The sequence below is a fragment of the Panthera onca genome, chromosome D1, assembly GCF_046562875.1.
Source record: "Panthera onca isolate mPanOnc1 chromosome D1, mPanOnc1 haplotype 2, whole genome shotgun sequence".
In the NCBI taxonomy this organism is placed as follows: Eukaryota; Metazoa; Chordata; class Mammalia; order Carnivora; family Felidae; genus Panthera; species Panthera onca.
This window is the reverse complement of record NC_138348.1, coordinates 70,706,485-70,718,844: the sequence shown is the minus strand read 5'-3', so window position 1 is coordinate 70,718,844 and position 12,360 is coordinate 70,706,485.

Below are 12,360 nucleotides of genomic sequence, written 5' to 3'. Positions count from 1 at the left end.
AAGCCTTAATTTAACAGTTGTCCTCTAAATATAGTGATATTTATATTTCTTAACTGTAATAAAGATTTATTTTTGGTCTAAAGTTAAGTGGAAACTTCCTATCCACAATTGGAAAGCTTTAGACATATCAGAGTCTTCTGCTTAGATGGAAATTGCATGGACTTGAAACTGAATATTGGTAGTGTCAGTTAGACACCGGACCTTAGTTTCATTAGCTATAAAACATTGACCTCGTTGAACTGCAGTTGTGATTGAAAGTGTGAAATTGCCTGGACTGTAAAACAGTTGAAACCTCAGCAGACATTCTGGTTGTGCTACACAATGTTCTCATCATGACAGCCAACCAAAATCAGAGGAGAGAAACTGGCCTTTGGACAGAAAATGCAACACATGTCTTTGTTGATGTCCTCCTTTTTCCTTTCAGAAGTCCATTTATCGAGATTGCCTTTCTTCAAATGCTTTTTAAATGTTTATTTATTTTTGAGAGAGAGAGAGAGCAGGGGAGGGGCAGATGGGGAGACACAAAATCCAAAGAAGTCTTCAGGCTCCAAGCTGTCAGCACAGAGCCCGATGTGGGACTCAAACCCACGAACCACAAGATAATGACCTGAGCTAAAGTCAGACGTTTAACCGACGGAGCCACCCAGGTGCCCCTTCGAATGCTTTTTAAATTTTTCGGAGCCACCCAGGTGCCCCTTCGAATGCTTTTTAAATTTTTTTAATGTGTATTTTTGACAGAGCATGAGCGGGGGAGGGGCAGAGAGAGAGGGAGACAGAATCCGAAGCAGGCTCCAGGCTCCGAGCTGCCAGTTCTGCAAGCTAAAATACAGCTGAACAGTAACAAGAATTAGTCTATGGAGACAAAATAGCTTTGTGCTCTGAAAATACGGACTGAGTCTTTGCTTCTCTAATGCTTGTTATTTAGTCCTTAGTTCAGTTATTGAACAGAGATCTCTAGTCTTTAGTGTTTGTTTAAAAGGCAATGCTAATATTTACTTCCATGGGCTATGTGTGGCAAAGTTTAAAAGAAGCAATGGGTATTTGTTTTTATACTACCTGCCCTGTAAAACAAAACAACAAAAGGTTTAAAGTGCTTTGTAAAGTTAAAGGTGCAGTAAAATAACTTCAGGCTAAATGAGTGAACGAAAGTAAAGGAAGATGAAGGTAGCAAAATAGGGTATGAGCATGAATAAAGTCTGTACAGTCTAGCACATTGGCTGATACATGGGGATCATGCTTCAACAGCAGTTCTCAACCAGAGGTGATTTTTGTCCCTCAGGAGACATTAGGAAATGTTAGTAGACACTGGGGTCATCATACTGGGAGAGGGGACACAGTCCACAAGGAGATACTATCCAGCTCAAAATGTCAGTAGTGCCATGGCTGAGAAAGCCTGCTCTACAACATGAAGACTGACTGGCACATCTTTTCCAGTGTCATTGACTATGAGTCTGGAGTTCTCTCTTGTGCAACAAGAGAGTGGACGCAGAATTGAATGCAAGAGACACTCATGTCCGAGAGGAGACAGGAGCCCCAAACGGGCATTTCGTCTCTGTATTTATTGAGCTCACAAGATATTACCCATGTGGGTAGCGTGAAGACAACAAGATCTTACACATGTGGTGAGTATGGAGAAAGCAGTCAGATAGTAGTCATTAACTTGTGTGAGTAAGAAGCAAAGGATCCTGGGGGGTGGGGGGCGTGACAAGTAGAGTTTGTGATCAAGGTACATTGTCACCAGATGGAAAGTAATTTCCTGCAGGTGATATAACAAGTTACTTGTGATCCTATTACAATATCTCACTATCTAACCTTGGCGCTTTCGCCCCATGGTGGCAGCTTTCCACCCTAAGCTTTTTTCTAACCCATTTATGTAAGTAGAACCTATTTCCCCACATCCCAGCAATTAATGGTGGTATAGACTTTGGAGAATGGGGAGAATTCCACAGACTCAAGTTATCCCAGAAGCTTCCAGAGAGTATATGAAACTTGAGCTAAGCTGTGAAGAATCAAGAGGGGGAGTAAAAGACCTGCCAGACCCAGGCAGTGGGGAAGATTGAAGCAAGGGCAGAAGATAAGGCACTTCCCTCAGCTTCAGGATGACATACAATACCCTCCACCCTATAGGAACCCATGGATATGATTTTAGAAAGATTATAGACTTATTAAACACTTAGCCATGTAGTAAGAACGGGGGCCATTAGTGGACCATAAATTGGTGAATCCATATTTTGAAAAAGGAGGGGAGCAAATGGGAAGATAGAATGATAATTGGAAGCCCATGTTTGAGAAAATTCTGCCATAGAAGGTGAACATATCATCTCAACTCATCAAACATTTGACCAAGAAAAGAGGTAGATTGTAGTAGTTTTGCTTAAAAAAGAGCATTTGTTTAAAGCATTGATCCTTTGCCCTTGCGAGGTTGTGGATCGTGGGCCCTTTTGAGACTGGTAAAAATTATGGATTCCTTCCCCATAAAAAAGTGTGCACTCATTCTAAATTTTGCATAAAATTTCAGCAGGCTCTTGGAGATGTACAAGCCCCAACATAGTAAAGTACAGTTTTGTGTGTATAGGTGCTTTTCCCCCCTGCAAGTAGTCATTTCATGGTGCAGATAAAATCATTAGTTTTCTTTTGACTGTTGGCTGGGAGGAACCTTTGGAAAGTCTTGACAGGTGGGGTTCTGGGAGCCTGTATCAGGTGGACAACTCAGGTTCCAGTTGGAACCCCACTCTCGGTCAGACCCTGTTTGGACACTGAGTTCCCCATTCGTTCTTGGAGCCTAGTGGCTCTTTTGGTTCCAGCCCCTTGTTTTGGTTTCTCTGGGGTTGGGACCTAGTTGGCATCTTTCGAGCAGGACTCTGCCAATAAAACCCCACCTGGTAACTACAGTTCTTCCAACAGCAGAGAGACTCTTTTGATGCCCTCTGTCTGCTTTCAGGAATTGTTCTTGTGCAGCCCTGGATTCCCCATATCTGTGGTCCTGCCATCCACAAGACCAGCACCATTACTTCCTCCTCCCCTTGAGCCCATGCTGCTGCCTGCCCACTGCAGCAGCTCCACCCAGTGGACGCCTTGTTGATTCACAAACTGCCCCCCGCACCGCCCCCCCCCCCCCCCCCCCATACACAGAGGGCAAGGAGAGACTGAAGAAAGAGGAAGGTCACTCCGGATTGGTAGGTGGCAGGTTTGATAAGCAAGAGAACTTCTAAGGCTTGTTGTCTTTGGTGGCCACAAGGCAAGTAGATCTTTACGCCTGCCTGCCAGAATCTTAAGAAGCCTTATGTGGGTTAAGTCACAAACACCATGTAGATGGCCTCAACACCTCACTCAAGGCTATGCCGTTGGAAGAGCTCCCACTGTGGGGACAGGCAGGTTGCATTTCCCGAGGACAGGGGAGGAGGTGAAGAGATTCTAATTGCCTGGGTCCCGCTCAAGGGTCAGCCAGAAGTCACCTCTTCTCCATTATCTCCTCTAACTTAACTCTAACTGCCAAATCTTTATTTTTGCACCCAGTTAGTTGTTTTTATTGATAATAATAGCTACCATTTATCAAAGTCTTATTTTGTGCCAGGTGGTATAGTAAGCCCTTTAAAAAAAAGACTTAGGAAGAGCAATAGGGACCATTTCCTGAAAAGTCAACACCACTGGGGAAGACAGAGGAAGGACGTCTTGAGGGATGAAATATAGAGCTATACTTTGATAACATAGAGACCCGGGTTCTAATCCCAAATAAATGGATGAGCTCTATGATTTAGGGCACATTACTTAACTGCCCCGATTCTGTATCTGTAAAACAGAATCTTTACAAGTAATTGAACGAGACATTATATGTAAAGGCATTACTTACTTCTTCCTTGTCTTTTGTAGGTGACTATCATACTTGCATTAGCCCTGAGATGTGAGAAGAAGATGCCTTCATCATCTTAAACCAGGATGAATAATAGAAGGGTGATCTCAGAGACAGAGAGGTTAATCACGAGATAAACAGTGAAAAAGGTATGACATACTCTATTTTAAACATGGTGAGTTTCAGCTGACCACCGCAAAAGCAGTAAAAGCTTTTCCTCTCAAAAAGCTTCTCGCCAGAAATATGACAGTGATTCACAGAAAGGATTTGTTTAGCAGATTTGCAACAATTGCTATCGGCTCAAATGGAAAGTATTTTCTGGTAGCACACTTGGTCCTCCAAGGGAAGTTGATTATTTTACTTAGAGTGCAATGGCAAGGAAGGTATTAAGGACAGCAACATTTCTTCCAATATAAAAAATAAATAAGTAAAATTAGGAAGGTGATGAGGCCTTCTGCTATATTTCGTATACTGGGTGTTAGTAGAAAGACATCAACCCAGGGTGGGCTCACATTTAGGCTCACTGCCAGCTGAACATCAATCTGGGTGCTCGGTGATCTCTTTCTGTATATTTGAACTACCCACCTATTGGGCTTGTGAAGTTTGGGATAATAAAATAATAAAAAAAGAAAGAGTCCCTGCAGTTTTTGCATGAATTTTTATTGAATTCAGCTCAGAGCCCTTTAGCAGGAAGAGTGCTTGCTTTGGCAAGCATCCAGAGAACATCTTTTAGGAAGACCCTTTCTGTTTTTGTTTTGGAGCAACTTTGCGCAGTTAATCACTGCGTTATTTACAGCTATGAAAAGTTGGAAACAACCAAGAGGTCCAATAAATAGGAAATAGATCATTTACAGTTTGCAAGCTTGACAGTATATTATACAATATTAAAATAGATATGTTGTTGATATACACTGTTAACAAATGTTTAGAATATATAGAAAAATAATGCTTTGATTTGCTACATAAAATGCAAGTGGACATATAAGCACCTTCAAAAAGGCAGGAATATTATGAATTGCTAAACACGTTTTTTCCTTTATTGTTTTTGTTGTAACAGCTTAGTTATAAATAACAGAAAATGTAATCAAAATTTGCATGACCAAAAAGCCCTCATCACACAGATGTGCTCAGGTCTCTCTCCCCTCATAAAAAAAGCCACCAACTTTCCACATTCAAATATCATATTATTCTTTCCTTCTCTCAACAGGTACACTTCTTCAAAGAGGTTTCTTTTCCCTTCTCACTTTGTGTTTTCTCCTCAATCTATTGAAATCTGCCTTCTGCCAGGTCACTTTGAAATTGTTCACATCAAAGTAAGTGAAACACATCTTGTTGCTAAAAGCAGTTTTCTATCTTTATCTCAGCATTTGCTATTTGGTTATACCTTTCTTAACCTTGCAATTCCCAGCTTTCAGATCTGTGTTGCTGTTGTTGTTGTTGTTGTTGTTGTTGTTGTTGTTGTTTTTACACTTCTTTTATTAGGCTCCTGGTCCTCCAGTTTTCCCTTAATTTTACAATTCCTCCAGCTTCTGTGTCTCCTTTCCCCATCACTACACTTTGTCTCTTGTTGAGCTTTTCACTGTCAGCATAAATCATCTCTGTGCTGATGAATCTCAAATCTAGTCCCCATCTCCAGAATTCCTGCATTAGTTATCTATCATGGAAAAACAATTACCCAAAACCTAATGGCTTAAACTGACACACATTTATTGTCTTACAATTGCTGTGGGTCAGGAATCTGGATTCTGTTTCACTGGGTTTTTTGCTTCATGGCTTCCTACAAAGCTGCACTCAAGGTGTCTGCTGATGGTCTGCATTCTCATCTGAAGACTCAGCTGGGGACGGCTCATGCAGTAACTATAGTCAGTATCCAGTTCCTTGCATGGTTTTGGATTAAAGTCTTCAATTCTTTGCTGGCTATTGGCCAGAGAGCACCCTGAGTGCTTTGCCACTTCATGTGAGCTTCTGCAATATGACAGCTTGCTTCATCTAACTGTGCAAACTCTAAAAGCAATGGAGAGAGTGTACTAGAATATAGGATTCAGTCTTTGTAACCTGATCATGGAAGAGATATCTCCTCGATGTTTCCATATTCTACTGGTCAGAAGCAAGTTCCTCAAGGAGAGAGTGTTAGGGAAACCCTGAATACCAGTAGGTGGGGCCTTTTGGGGCCAACATAACGATACCTACCATAGCTCTAAACCAGATATCTCACTTCCCACTTGTACATAGAAGTACAAGTCCCATTATCAAGTGGAAAATGTACAAGTCTGAGTACATCATCTTTTCCCATCCCCAAAGTAAGCTCATTTCCATCCTTTAAGTTAATGGCACCACCATTCACTGCATTTCCAAAATCAGAAATGACGGGTATTATCATGGACTTATTCTTCTTCCCCACCCCCAATGTCCAATTATTCGTGACCTCCTTCTAGTTCTCATTTCTAAATACCTATTATATCTGTAGTATGAAAATGCACCTTTAGTCTACCTGTGGTTTTTATAACGCAGGCTACACAAATTCACACTCAGCAAAATCTTCTTGGTCAGTAGGGATACATGAAGTTGAATGACAAATGTTGTGAAGGGAATAGCTTTCTACCTGAATGATATCAAAACTTCCTAATAGGATGAAGTGGTTTAGTATGGTTATTTCCAGTATGGGGGATGTAAGCTCAAAACAGTCGTGTTTGTTTGCAATAACTTCTATCAGCTGTTCTTGAAAATATTATCTTCCTGGAAGGATAAATCCCTGGAAAATGTTTCAGTCCTACCATATAACTTTTCAGGTATTTTCATTTATTAAATTTTCACACCAGTCCTAAGAAGCTCAGACCTATTTGTTCTACTATTTCATCCTCTCAGGGTCTCCACTAATGCACAGGATGGCAGTGTAAGGGCAGGAGGGTGTTCCTGTGCAGATCCTGGAAGCAGCAGGGGCCTGCACACATCAGGTCAGAACTCTAATTCCTCCCCAAACCATCTTCAGTTCTAGCTGCTTGGAATTTAGACATTGTGGTCTGCTTTTAACAAACCTCCTTTTTCTAATGTGACCATGAGATGGGGATGGCCAAGAGTGACAATGGCATTTTCTAATTAGTTATAACATGATTGGTTGTCACATATTTCATATATTTCCCTAACTGCTATGTCCTTCTAAGGCAGTCCTGGAATGTTTGTCTGGGAGCTGTCTGTGCAGAAACAGATTGGGGTATACCACCTATAAACTGGAGGCCTTACTCCTATGTTCATTTTAGTCGCTGCCATCCATGCCTTCAAGACCTAAGTCATCGGAATCCCTAAAATACTCCTCATCCTTAGATTCAGTTTAACTGGATCAATTTCCCAGGCCTAGAAAACAGTTGATACTTGTTATCCTGACAGCCCCATTCAAAAATGAGATATGAAAAGTAATGCTTTCATAGCGACATGTGGGAAAGAACTATAAAAACCCTTAAGACATGGTTTGGCAAAGATATTTTCCCCAATTCAGAAATGAGTAGTGTTTTCTGGCATCTGCTGTAGTACTTTGTGGCTGGCAGCTGAATTATCTTGGTCTCTGCCCAAAACTCTGGCTTCGAAAGCTGATCTTGAAATCTCCTGTGTTAAAGAAGGATATAAAACATTTAATGGTTGTTTGTGTGTCAAAATAAGACATTATATTAACCAGATTAGGAGATGCTGTGCTTGTCCAAATGGCCACAACAATAAACAAAATAATTACATTTTGCCTGGTAATGTAATGTTTATATTATTCTTCCAAACAACCTATGAGATAGGATAGGTTTTAACAGCCCATTTTACAGATATAAAAACTGAAGTTCAGTGAGACTAAAAGGCTGGCTTGTGGGTATTTGAACCCACGGCTTTATTTATTTATTTATTTATTTATTCATTAATTCATTCATTCACTCATTCATTTTTAAATATTTATTTATTTTCAGAGAGAGAGAGAGAGCATGTGTGCATGTATGCACAAGCAGGGGAGGGGCAGAGAGAGAATCCCCAGCAAGCTCCACTGTCAGCGCAGAGCCTGAACTGGGGCTCGATGTCATGAATCATGAGATCATGACCTAAGCCCAAATCAATAGCCAGATGTTTAACGAACTGAGCCACCCAGGCGTCCCTTGAACCCACAGCTTTAGACTTAAGCCTATTTTCTTGCTACTTTGCTAAATTATTTTTAAGGTTTATTATCTGAAATGCCATGTAGTAAGCAGCAAGTTAGTAATTCTTCCTTTAACTATGACTGAGAGAAAATTATATACCATTCTCAGCCAATATTGACTTGGAGAATTATTTATACCTTCCTTAGCATTAGTAAGTTTACAGTACTTTTGAAGACAATTATCCTACTCATGACTGATCTGTCACTGTAAAACAGGTATGGACTCGAGTGCCCATAAGTAAATATGTTTTGGTGTCATAAATATGTGTTGGTGTCCACATTCCTTTTTCCTAGAAAATTTACTTTAATCAGGTTCTCCTGCCTCTGTGAATTCACTGTCCTCTAACCCATGACCTCATGTCATTTAGTGCTTTGAGACCTCTAAATGGGTTCTTTATATTGAGGTGAGGACATAGCTTGCCCTCTGTTAAAAGCCTATCGCATTAATTCATTGTCTTTCAATTTGATAATTGAAATAATTCAATCCTGTACATATTGCTTTCTGTCATCCTTTGCTTTTTTATTATTTATTTATTTATTTATTTATTTATTTTTATTTTTTGAGAAGGGAGATTAGAAGTCAGTAAGAGAAGAGGCAAATGGAACGGTGTTATATAAATCTTTGCTTGTGAAGCAATCTCGGACCTCAGAGGTGGGTTGGTGTGCCATAAAGGGAAGCATCAGTCCGATATATGGACTTCAAGGAAACCCAGTGATGTAATCCAGGCAGCACGGACATTTAAGGGCACATCTTCTGTAATTGACGGAACATGGCTGCAGGAGTCTCCTAGGCACAAATGGGAGACGTAATATGATTCTACATTTTGGCAAAGGATTCCCAGTTAGTGCCCAGATGAAATAAGTAGAAATAATGTGAGGACCCAACAGAATAATGGGTAAGCATGGTATCTGGAACCAGGAAATTGGGCCAAGGTTCTAGGGGGTACCAGGGGGACACAGTCTAGGAGAGTATTCAAGGTTCTGGGAAGGAAGAAAGGCTGTAGCACTAGGCCTGGGTTTTACCCCCACATACATTGGATTTTTAACAATATTAGATGGATGCACCTGCTGGTGAAGACAGGGTCAGTGGTAAGAAAAATTTTGTGCAGGAAAATAATGCAATCAATCTTTATTTTGATAATATTTTTATCTGCTATTAAGGACAGCTTGAGAGGGAGGAATGAATGGAAACAGTGAAATCAATTAGGAGGCTGTTGTTATCTTCAAAGCTTTGTCTGTCTCACCTTTATTCTTGTCAGATTTCTTTTTCTAGATATCTTTAAGAGTCTCTCTTACCAAATGTTTTAACACTCATTATCTGTTTCTGTATCATGAATCCCTAATGAGATTGTAAACTTTGATGAATTTGATGCACTTACTTTTGCTTGTTTATAGCATTAGGTTAATGATAAACAATCAGAAAAATACATGGGCATGTTGCTGTGAAAAATACAAAGCATGACAAAGTATGGCATGAGCAGAGAAATGGAGGTATGTTGTATTCAAGGATATAGGTATGTCAAAAGGGAAAGGTTCATTGACTCCTACAGAAAGGTGTTATGGGGGGAACTTTTTTTAAGTTTATTTATTTATTTTGAGAGAATGAGAGAGAGAGAGAGAGAGAGAGAGAGAGAGAGAGAGAGAGAGAATCCAAAGCAGGCTCTATGCTATCAGCAAAGAGCTGGATGCAGGGCTCAAACCCATGAACCGTGAGATCATGACCTGAGCTGAAATCAAGAGTTGGACGCTTAACTGACTGAGCCACCCAGGTGCCCCTGTGGGCAACTTTTTGAATCACAAGTTGCACCATCTTTCTTACAGTTAGTGTTCAAAGATATATTACTTTATTTCTTTTTCATTCAACTTGTTTGTGTTTTTATGTGTTACTTGTAGACAGTATTAGTTGTTGTTGTTGTTGTTGTTGTTGTTTGTGTATATGTGTGTGTGTGTTTTAATCCTGCCTGGCAATCCTTGAATTTTGCTCCTGTACTGAATCCATTTGTACTTAGTATAGTTACTGAAATGGCTGTATTTGAGTCCACCATCTTGTTCAATTTCCATTTGTCCCATCTGCTCTATACCCACCCTGTTTCATTATCCTCTATGTACTGCAGTCCTCAAATTCCTGATGACAGTGATGCTTTCTCATAATTACTAAGAGGCATGGAGTGCTGGCAGGCCTCTTGCGGTTCTCCTGCACAATTGGCGGGCCCCATGCCTGCTTCTCAGGAAGAGTCATCTCTTATAGCATTCCTGCCCTTCCTTCAGTGATGTCTGCGGTCTCCCACGATTCGTGCCTGGGATACAGATGGCTCCTCCCAGGTACCTTTCTTCTCCATCACCTAGACAGCCATATATCTTGCACCCCAGAGAGAGTCCCTTTTATGTCCTCTGTCCCCAGTGTTTCTTGTGAGCACTCAGGGAAGGCTCGAGAAAAGAGTTGGTGAAGGGATGCAGAGATCTTTGTGCCTCAGCCTTTGAAAATTAATTAAAATTCCATCTACTTTCTTTTTACCCACATCTATAGCAACATCCTCCACTCACTGCTCTGCCAAAGGAGGGTATGCTGTCTCATCAGAGAGGCTTGTCACCTTTTGCATTTCAGTTCACTAGGTTACCTGATGCCGTCAGTTCTCTAAGAGACTAAAAATCTTTAATGGTTTTGTGTATTAACCAGTTCGTTCTCATTAGTAGAGTGGAAGCAGCATGTCCTCTCACTTTCTCTATCCTAAGGAAATGGAGAACTCAGATGATGCATTTTCCATGCTTACCATAATTGCTGGCACACGATTGCCGCTCAAAAAATACTTGCTAGTTGAATAATATGAGTAGTCCCATCTACTCTTTATACATCTTTAAGTTATTGTTCAGTTGCATCTGTGCTTAAATCCAGATATTGTTTTAGAGAGAATCAATACAATAAACTCTAAAAAGAAATGCGCTCCTTCATGTCATGTATGTAGATACATAGATGAGGAGGAAAAATAATCCTTCTGTTGTGCTAGATAGTAGCAAATCAGGGCAAAGAACCTTCTACAAGGAAGGCCTTTATGATAATCAGAGATACTCTGGGATTCTGGGATAACTATTCTTAATATGATTACAAAATCTAATAAAGAACAAAAATGTTAGTATCCCTGTAGTTTCTTTGTTGTGGGTCATAAAGCTCTCTACCTTTTCCAGACAGATCCTTACATTATGCACATACAGAAAGTACCTTACTTAGTCATGCTTTATTTCTGGGTCTTGAGTGAATCTGTGGAGAATAATTGTTATGTAAACATCATATTGTCTCTGATAACTGCACAGATATTCTGGAATGGGAAGGATTAGGATATATTTAGAGGTCATCCATGGGTTATATAATGGAGTAATATTCCATATAATAACATCTTGAAGTACAGTCAGGGGAAGTGACCAGATCACTGCAGAATATCTAGGTCAACAGCCTCACCTCTGAAAAATAGGCTGGTTGCCAAGGAGGGAAAAGATGGACTTCTTTCTTTTTGTAACCAGAAATAGCAAGACCTCATGTCCTATAAAAGCAAAGATGGACTAAAATATCATGAAACAGACCTGGGTTATAAGAAATAAAAAAGCTATTTCTTGTTGCCCTGAGTCTTTTACTTATATTACAGATAGAGGCAGACACTGAGCCAACTTTGAGGGAATCTAAAACATAAAAATACATTATTTTAAAACATAATAAATACATTTTTTTTTGGTTCTCAAGGAACCAAAGAGCATCCTGAGTTAAATGAAAAGGAACAAAAGAATATCCATGTTGTCTGGAACTGAAGTTGTTTAAACACAATATATCAGAAGAAAAGTAATCACTAAAGTATGCAGGCCTATGTGTGTATATGTATTTATATATGTATGCATGCATACATATGTGTTTATGTGGGGATATGTGTAGGAGGGAGAGAGAAAGAGAAGAGAAATTGAGAAATGAAGGCCAATTGCTGAGAGAAATCTGGTTTTCATCAATTTACAAATAGAAATTGGGACTGTACCAGATATGAAGATGAAACATTTTGAGTCCATTAGGCTTTCTTTGAGTTGCAATTGTTAGGGCATAGAATTTGCAACACATAGATATTTCCTTTGCTTTGCATGCCTGTGCTGCAGAGATATTTAAACTCACGCCTCATGTATCCCTCTGGAGCTCACGCTCAGTCTGATCCTGGAAATGCTGAATATCTGACTGATCTCTTCATGAATCCGAGGCTGTTTTATCTCAAGGCTTAGCATGCTGTCAGTAATTCAAAAGTCCTTAGTCCTGCCATTAAGCTAGATTTTGCCTCACAAGAGAAAAGAGGGAGAACTAAGGCTCTCTGAA